The sequence below is a fragment of the Hippopotamus amphibius genome, chromosome 4 (genome assembly GCF_030028045.1).
Source record: "Hippopotamus amphibius kiboko isolate mHipAmp2 chromosome 4, mHipAmp2.hap2, whole genome shotgun sequence".
Taxonomy (NCBI): Eukaryota; Metazoa; Chordata; class Mammalia; order Artiodactyla; family Hippopotamidae; genus Hippopotamus; species Hippopotamus amphibius.
Genome location: NC_080189.1, coordinates 151,277,176 through 151,285,497, shown reverse-complemented (window position 1 = coordinate 151,285,497; position 8,322 = coordinate 151,277,176). Strand labels below are relative to the sequence as shown.

Sequence of the window (8,322 nt, the reverse complement as noted above, 5' to 3'; positions counted from 1 at the left end):
TTTTATTTTTGAAACATTTTAGTAAAAATAAGCAAGGTAGGCTTTCGTGAAAATGGCAGAAGTTAGAGCAGGTGCCTCCCTTCTCATGCCACATGCCCTTGGCCGTCTAAGCCCCTCACTGTGATGTTCCCAGAGGGTCTGTCCTTCTAGAAACACCCAGGAAGGTTATTTCAAATCCTCGACTTCCTCCACCTGTGCCACCACTCCAGCATCTACTGCCAGTTTGTTGCCCCACTTCCTTGAGAGCCAGCTCCCACCATTCACCCCTGTCCTTCTTAGCTGGGAGTCTCCCAGGAGAACCAAGCACACTTCCTGGGGGATGCGGTGAGGGAGGCCAAACTGAGAAAAATCCTGGGACCCAAAGGACTAACTAACGGCCACAGCTGTTGGTATAAGGAAGACCCGTCAGGACTGATGGAGACTTTGCCAGGCCTGCGCCTGCATGACCGGCAGCTACTGCAAGTCCGACTACAAGCAACAGTGGGAAGTGTCTCCTCTCCTGCCCTCAGCCTCCACATACATATTTCCTTCTACCATCTGTCACACAGCCTGAAGTCTCAATACTGGAGATATACTTTTAAAAAAATATTTATTTTATTATTTATTTATTTATTTATTTATTTTATTTGTGGCTGCATTGGGTCTTTGTTGCTGCACATGGGCTTTCTCTAGTTGTAGCAAGCGGGGGCTACTCTTCATTGTGGTGCGCGGGTTTCTCGTGGTGGCTTCTCTTGTTGCAGAGCACGGGCTCTAGGCATGTGGGCTTCAGTAGTTGTGGCATGTGAGCTCAGTAGTTGTGGCTCTTGGGCTCTAGAGCACAGGCTCAGTAGTTGTGGCACACAGGCTTAGTTGCTCCACGGCATGTGGGGTCTTCCCAGCCCAGCTATTGAACCCATGTCCCCTGTATTGCAGGTGGATTCTCAACCACTGGGCCACCAGAGAAGCCCTGGAGATATACTTTCGATTTTGACAATGGTCAGGTTTTCAAGAGTTTCCTATTAGAAATGTAAATGTAGCAGAGAGGGCATCAGACTGGAGTATGAATGCTATGGCAGTGGAGAGGGCTGCCGCATGGGAATTGGTCATTGACAAGAATGTAGATAAATATGGTAAGACATTTGTTGGTAATTTTCCTAATGATGGTGTAAAACATTTTTATACGTAAAAGCTGAATTAATTTTAAAGTTAATTAGAAAGCTAAACAGCCCCAGCCATTTTGTTTTCAAATAACAGGCCACTTTAAATAATGCCTCAGAGGCCAAAGTTTTTTAAAAAACATCAATGTACAAATTCTTATGTTAAACTATCTAAGCTTTGCTATAATACTGTCTTCTCTTCAACATGTGATGGTATAGGAATGAGGTTAAATGAAGGGGTAGTATTGCAAGGGAACATTTTAAATCGCAGAAGTAAAAAATTATAATATTTATAATTATGATAAAGTTTATTTTTATGGGGAAGATTTTCATCCCTAAAATTGTTTCTGGAATGGCAAATTGTTTCCATTATTAAAAGTTGAAGTTGTTAGGAAAGAAAGAAGGAAAGAAAGAAAGAAAGAAGAAAGAGAGGGAGGGAGGAAGAAAAGAGTTTTGGTTGGAGGGACAGGCATCAGCCAGGCAGAAGATGCTAGGAAATCTTGGGGGAAATTTTTAACGTCTAGCCTTTACCTATTATCAGCTAACTTTTATCTAGATTGTTAAAAGCCTACTGTATGCCATGTGGTATAATAGACACTTTGTATACATCACTTTGTTTAATATTGGGCCATTTTATGGGTAGGAAATTGAGGCTTCACAGAGTTAACTTGTCCAAGGTCACCAAACTTTATAAGCACTAGCCAGGATTCAAACCAGAATTCAAGCCCAAATTTAAGACCTTCCTGCCCTTTTTATTTGACTCCACTGCAGTTATGCCAGAGTAACCCAACATCACAAACCGTGAAGTGACCAGTGACTAGAAATCTCCAAAAGTCCCCATAATATTTGTCTCAGGTTTTTATTGAAATGCAAAGACACCATTCTTATAATCCATTCCCCTGACTTCCTGGGACATCACATGATCCCCTGTAAGAAATGCTATACTTGGAAGGATTGCATGTTTCCGTCCCTATAATCAGGACTAGTATTCTGACTTGGAGACTTCCACGCAATGCAATACATTATTCAAAAGGTGGATGTTGCCAGCCTCTGGGACACAGAGTCACCACTAAGCTCTAATTCAGATTCCACACCCTTTTTTAGTTCTCAGCACATGGAATTTAGCACTCCTGGCCGCTCTGACATACATACACAGGTTTGGGTACCCACACGCTTGTGGACAGGCACCTGGCTGTCCAGCGGCTCTGGGGAGGGTAAGAGACATTAACTTGTCCATCTTCAAGTGATGACAAAGGAAATGTTGTTGTGTGCAACAAAGAGGCAGTTTGTTTTGCTCTCTGGCCTCGGTGATCAGGGCCAGCCCGTGAAATGGGGACGATACTTCTGAATATATATTAAACTGGTATGTTTTCCTTTCCACTTAAATCAGGATGCTCTGTGGCTCTCCACCCATTTAATCAACAGGTTTCCATGCTTCAGGGAGCAAGAGATGCCAGTGAAGACAACCAGGTCATTGCTCAGCTTCGGCTACCAAATTCTTGTTTGTTTGTTTTTTAATCCCTTGCAAGGTGATGAACCGTGGCCTCCAACGTCCGTTTTTGGATGAATGCTTTATAAAACAAGTAATATATTAATTAGTACAGTATTAAATATATAATTCTAAGACATACACATATGATGCACGTATACATCAAATATACACACGTATGTATTTAGTTTTTTTGGTTTTTGTGGGGTTTTTTGCTTGTTTTTTTACTGCTATGGGTAGGAATGCATGATCAAAAAACGGAAGCCACTGATTTTGAAAGATTTTGTGTTAGGAGATCATTTTTCCACGAAATTCCAAAAGCTCTTTTTAACTATCGAAAGTATCGCTTGGAGTTCTCTACATTGACTTTTACCACAAACTGTAAGAAAAGATAACTTAAGTACCAACTCGTCTAGGGGAAAAGTAGATAGCATCTTCAGGGTGGGAAAGCGGTGGTAAGAGGGGGGAGAAAGGCAAATAGGGTGTGTGTGTGTGGGGGGGCATGTCCCCCTCCCCATTTGGGCTTGAAACCCCACTGGGTAAATCTAGGAGGCGCCCAGGGCAATGGGGCCGCCCCGACTTTCCTCAGGCACCGCAGGGAAGGTCCACGTCCAATATGGGCCTCCCAGGCTGAAGACGGTGGTGAGCGAGGTGGGCTGTGAGGTGGTCCCACAGAGCCCTGAGCCCTGCAGTGGGAATACAGAGGCCGCCAAGGGTCCCAGGTCCCCAAGGGGGTTGGGTAAGGACGCCGACCCCTGGGTTACAGAAAGCTGAGGGACAACGAGAGGCCACAACGTGTGAGTACCAAACGAGCAGAGAAACTATGGGCACAGGAGCCGAAAGAACCATGTGAGACCAGCTTGACCTGAATGAGCACTTGGGAGGCACCGGTTGTTCAGAAGCCACACCCAAGCAGCCACTCTTAACTCTGCGGTGAAGACCAAGAAGGACCTGGAGGACCGCTCCCGGACCCTCTGCCCCCAGACCCTCCGCCCCCAGGAGGTTGTGTTCCCTCCCCTTCCGCTCCGATGCGTCTACAGCCAAACACCCTTTGTTAGGAGCTGATAGTCCCCCCTGCCCCCGCATTCATACATTGCATGGCTAACCCCTCGGACCTCAGAATGTGACCTTATTTGGAAATCGGGTGGTTGCAGATATAATTAGTTAGGATGAGGTCATACTGGGGAAGGGTTAGCCCCTAGCCCATATGACTTAGAGCCTTATAAAAAGGGGAAATTTGGGGACTTCCCTGGTGGTGCAGTGGTTAAAAACTTCATGCTCCCAATGCAGGGGGCCCAGGTTCGACTCCTGCGGTCAGGGAACTAGATCCCACATGCATGCCACAACTAAGAGTTCACATGCGCAACTAAGACCGAGCACAACCAAATAAATAAACAAATATTTTTAAAAAGGGGGAAGGGAAATGTTCAGACAGATGCACACAGGGAGAACACCAGGTGAAGAGACACAGGGAAAAGGTGGCCTTTTACTAGCCAAAGAGAGAGGCCTGGAACAGATCATTCCCTCCCAGCCCTTGAAAGGAACCAACCCTCCTGACACGACCTGGTACTTCCAGCCTCCAGAACTGTGAGACAAGAAATTTCTGCTGTTTAAGCCACCCAGTCTGTGGTATTTTATTACAGCAGTGCTAGCAAACTAATATACCATCTTTGCTAGAAATGCCAGGTGGATGGGGAGAAATCTGAAACACTAGACCTTAATTCATGAGGGGCTGGGAGAACCTGGAAGAGATGGTTCTAAACTAAAAGAATATGAGTTCTCTTGAGTCACCTTTCATGGACCAGTGGAAGTCCTCTGCCCGCAGCAGAGCAAACAGAGACCTTTGAAGAAGATAAGCACAGTCACAGACAAAGAAGCCCAGCCTTTTTTGCACATCGGAATATACCGAATATCAGCCCAACTAGTCTCAAACCTCTGAGATTTCAGCGGTGTGACCAGTGCCCACCTCCCAGGTATTTTATGGTTTCCAGGCTGGTCACGTATGACATTATAGTCTTATAATAGGTCCCAGCCTCCTCGCTCCTTGCTTTAGTCCCGGGAGCAAGTTGCTAAGCTGTGGGAGGGGCAGTGTCGAGCTGGAGCTGGTTCGTACCAGCTCACAAGAGCTGGCTGTTGAATTTTCAAGAATTTTGTGAGCCAGTTATTAAACACAACTATTATTAAAAATTAAAAACTTACAATCAGGGATTTCCCTGATGGCTCAGTGGTTGAGAATCCACCTGTCAATGCAGGGGACTGAGGTTGGATCCCTAGTCCAGGAAGATCCGGCATACCGAAGAGCAACTAAGCCTGTGCACCACGACTACTGAGCTGCACTCTAGAGCCCACAAGCCACAACTACTGAGTCTGTGTGCTGCAACTACTGAAGCCTGTCAGCCTACAGCCCATGCTCTGCATGCAACAAGAGAAGCCACCACCATGAGAAGCCCACGCACCCCAACAAAGAGTAGTCCACACTCGCCGCAACTAGAGAAAGCCCGTGCGCAGAAACAAAGACCCAATGCAGCCAAAATTAATAAATAAATAAGTAAAGTAAAATAAAATAAAATAAAATAAATTTTAAACTTACAATTAAATTAATTATATATTTTCAAAAGTAACACATACTCAAGAATCCTCACTTCCAATATTTTACTGTATTTTACTATTATCGTATGCTCTGACGTTACTTTTGTCTATTACATCTGTATGGAAATACTTTATAATGAATTGCTACTGTGCATCTCTTTGCAATTCCATGTTCAGTGAAGTCACATTGAAATTGACTTACGGTGGGAGGATTTACACCACAGAAACTGGCTACATATCAGCGCCCCCTCCCCACCCCCAGGAGAGCCAGTTGTTAGGCGTTTACCAGCACACACACCATTGCGTAACTGCTGACGTGGGCCTCGGGCTCCTGGTTCTGATAAAGTGGTACATCAACCGAAATACCTGAAGCAATAACTATTATCAGGTGTGCCCAGATCTGCTTTGGGATTTAAACCATCAAGGAGCAAGGAGAACAAATCCAGCCTTCCACGGTGCCACAGAAGAGAGAGATACTCCAGTAAGTGTGACCCCATTGAGACCACCCATGTGTTCCCAGATTTCGGGCAGGATGCTAAAGAAATTGCGATTGACCTCAATACTTTGTTTTCTTTTTCAATATAATTATTTATCTTTGTTTTTATTTTTTATTTAGTTAGTTTTTTGGCCATGCCACACAGCATGTGGAATCCTTGTTCTCCAATCAGGGGTCCAACCTGGACCCTCCGCAGTGGGAGCGTGGGGTCTTAACCACTGGACCGCCAGGGAAGTCCTACCTTTGTTTTTGTTTGCTGCTATTGAAGAGCAGAGCTGAACAGGGAACCTCTGAGCTGGCTTCTACTTCACCATCCCTATTGCTGTAACATATCCTGGACTAACTCTTCTAATCCTGCTTCCCTGAAGCAAGAGAAGGAGGGAACTCAAAGGGCCCCAGATCTCTAGGACTGAATCACAGGACTCTGCAGTCTTCTCTATAAACACCCCTCCTCCACTAGCTGCACTAGCCTGCAAGCTGAATTCTCGGGAATTCAGCTCCCTTTGCATAGTAATAGGTGTAAAAATAGCAGGTGACTCCACTTCAGTGACAGGTGCCAGGCAAAAGTGTTTCTGGGACCACAGCACCATAGCCAGGCATGGGGGCTGACCTGAGCTTGTACCCAGCTCCTCCACTTAAAAGCCGCATGGCCGGACTTCCTAGGTGGCGAAATGGTTAAGAATGCGCCTGCCAATGCAGGGGACACAGGTTTGATCCCTACCCCAGGAATATCCCACATGCAGTGCAGCAACTAAGCCCGTGCGCCACAACTATTCAGCCTGCACTTTAGAGCCCATGAGCCATAACTATTGAGCCCATGTGCCGCAACTACCGAAGCCCATGTGCCTAGAGCCAGTGCTCCGCAACAAGAGAAACCACCACATTGAGAAGCCCACGTACCACAGTGAAGAGTAGCCCCGGCTCGCCGCAACTAGAGAAAGCCCGTGTGCAGCAACAAAGACCCAACACGGCCAATAATAAATAAATAAATAAATAAATTTATATTAAAAAAACAAGTGTGGCCTTGGGCAAGTGATGACCCTCCCAAGCCTCCATTTTCTCATCTGTAAAATAGGGGAATAAAGGAGATGTCAGGATTTGAACGCGCAGGAGAGAGAGATTTAAGTATGTGTTTGTCAAAGTTACAATGTTAACCGATGCAGTACAAGGGGAAATAGTAATTTAACTGTAAAGACATGGGAGGGGTGTCAGAGAAGTGGAGACATAATCTAAATCCTTGCTATGACAGCAGAACATCAGACGTCAAGCGTGTTATTTAGAGATCAAGAGGTAGCCCCCAGAGGTAGTAAAAACGTAACAGGTAAAAGTACTTACCTTTAGTGTTTGGGATTCAAGATGTAGAGCGATGTAGCTGTAGCTTTTCCTTGCCAGATTTTCCAAAGGTTTTGCTTTTTAATCCCGGTCGTGTATTGCCTTGACTTAACTTTTTAAAGAAGAAAATAACTATGCATTCTGTTAGCTAGATTTGTAACATCTTGAAAAGTGAATTGATTTCATCTGTTCTTTTCTCTGGAGTTGAATTTATGTGTCCTATGGGGACATTGGCAGTAGTTTATTTTTATAGCTCCCGAAACTATAAGTTTCAGTAGCTCCTTAAGGTCTGTTTTGTATATCTCTTGATTCATAATACGTTGGCAAATCATCCCAAATAAAGTCTCTTTTCTTGTAAAAGTATGTGACGAAGTAGCACCGGATGACTCAGAGTTTGAAGTGGGTGCTTTCATCCCTGAAGCGCTGAGCAGGGCAGCAGGCTGTCACAGCAGCCTAAGCAGCTCGTCGCCCAGCTCAGCCAAGCCTGGCCCCAGCCTTGGAACCAAAATCTTGATCCCATTCTGCAAACCTGTACCTCCTGCCCCCATCCCCACCTCCAGGCCAAACTGGAAAACTTCCACCCATTAACCTCAAGTTCACAGGCCTAATGGGTCTATCGATAGGCTTCTGGGGACCCACAAAACCCCAGGACTACATTTGCAGCCATGTGTTTTTCTAGAAAGAGTGTCCAGACAGTCTTCAGATTTTCAAAGTCTTTAGGACCCTGGACCTGAAAAGGTTTTGCTGTCGGTAGCTCTCTACTACTCCCGACAAAGCAAACTTTTGGGGTTTTTTAAACAGTAAAGATGGAGATTCTCTACCCTTATGTTTCTAATGTAGAGTGGTAGCTAAGAGCTCCAACTCTGGACCAGAATGCCTGGATTTGAAGCCCACCTTGACCATTTCCTAGCTGTGTGATCTCAGGCAAATCACTGAACCTCTCTGTGCCCCTGTTTCCTCAATTATAAAATGGGGCAAATAATAGCACTGACCTCATTGGCTTGTTGTGAGGTTAAACTCCAGCGGCATTTTTGACAAGTCTCCTGCGACCCTCTTAAAGACAGCGGTCATATCTGATTCATTTCTGTATCTCAAACATTTGTCGTTGTGCCTGGCATATGGTAATACTCAATAGAAGAACGAATGGATCTTAAATTCAGGCTTTGCCTAATTTCTACCCTGACTCTCCCCAATTACAACCTCTTAAAAAGGCTTCCAGCCTTGATCGGGTGATTTTTAAATGCCCAATTCATTCACTCACTCATCATCCATTCAATAAA

The 8,322-nt window shown here is 45.1% G+C and overlaps 1 long non-coding RNA gene across 2 annotated transcripts in view; it reads left to right on the top strand.

Annotated features, from left to right (window-relative positions):
• Window positions 1-5,597: 5,597 nt before the first annotated feature.
• The window catches only part of LOC130852567 (uncharacterized), a 29,763-nt gene continuing 27,038 nt past the window's right edge, over window positions 5,598-8,322 (top strand). For both annotated transcript variants that reach the window (XR_009053379.1, XR_009053378.1), the window contains exon 1: window positions 5,598-5,695. This is a non-coding gene — a long non-coding RNA (uncharacterized LOC130852567). The remainder of the gene's footprint in view (window positions 5,696-8,322) is intronic.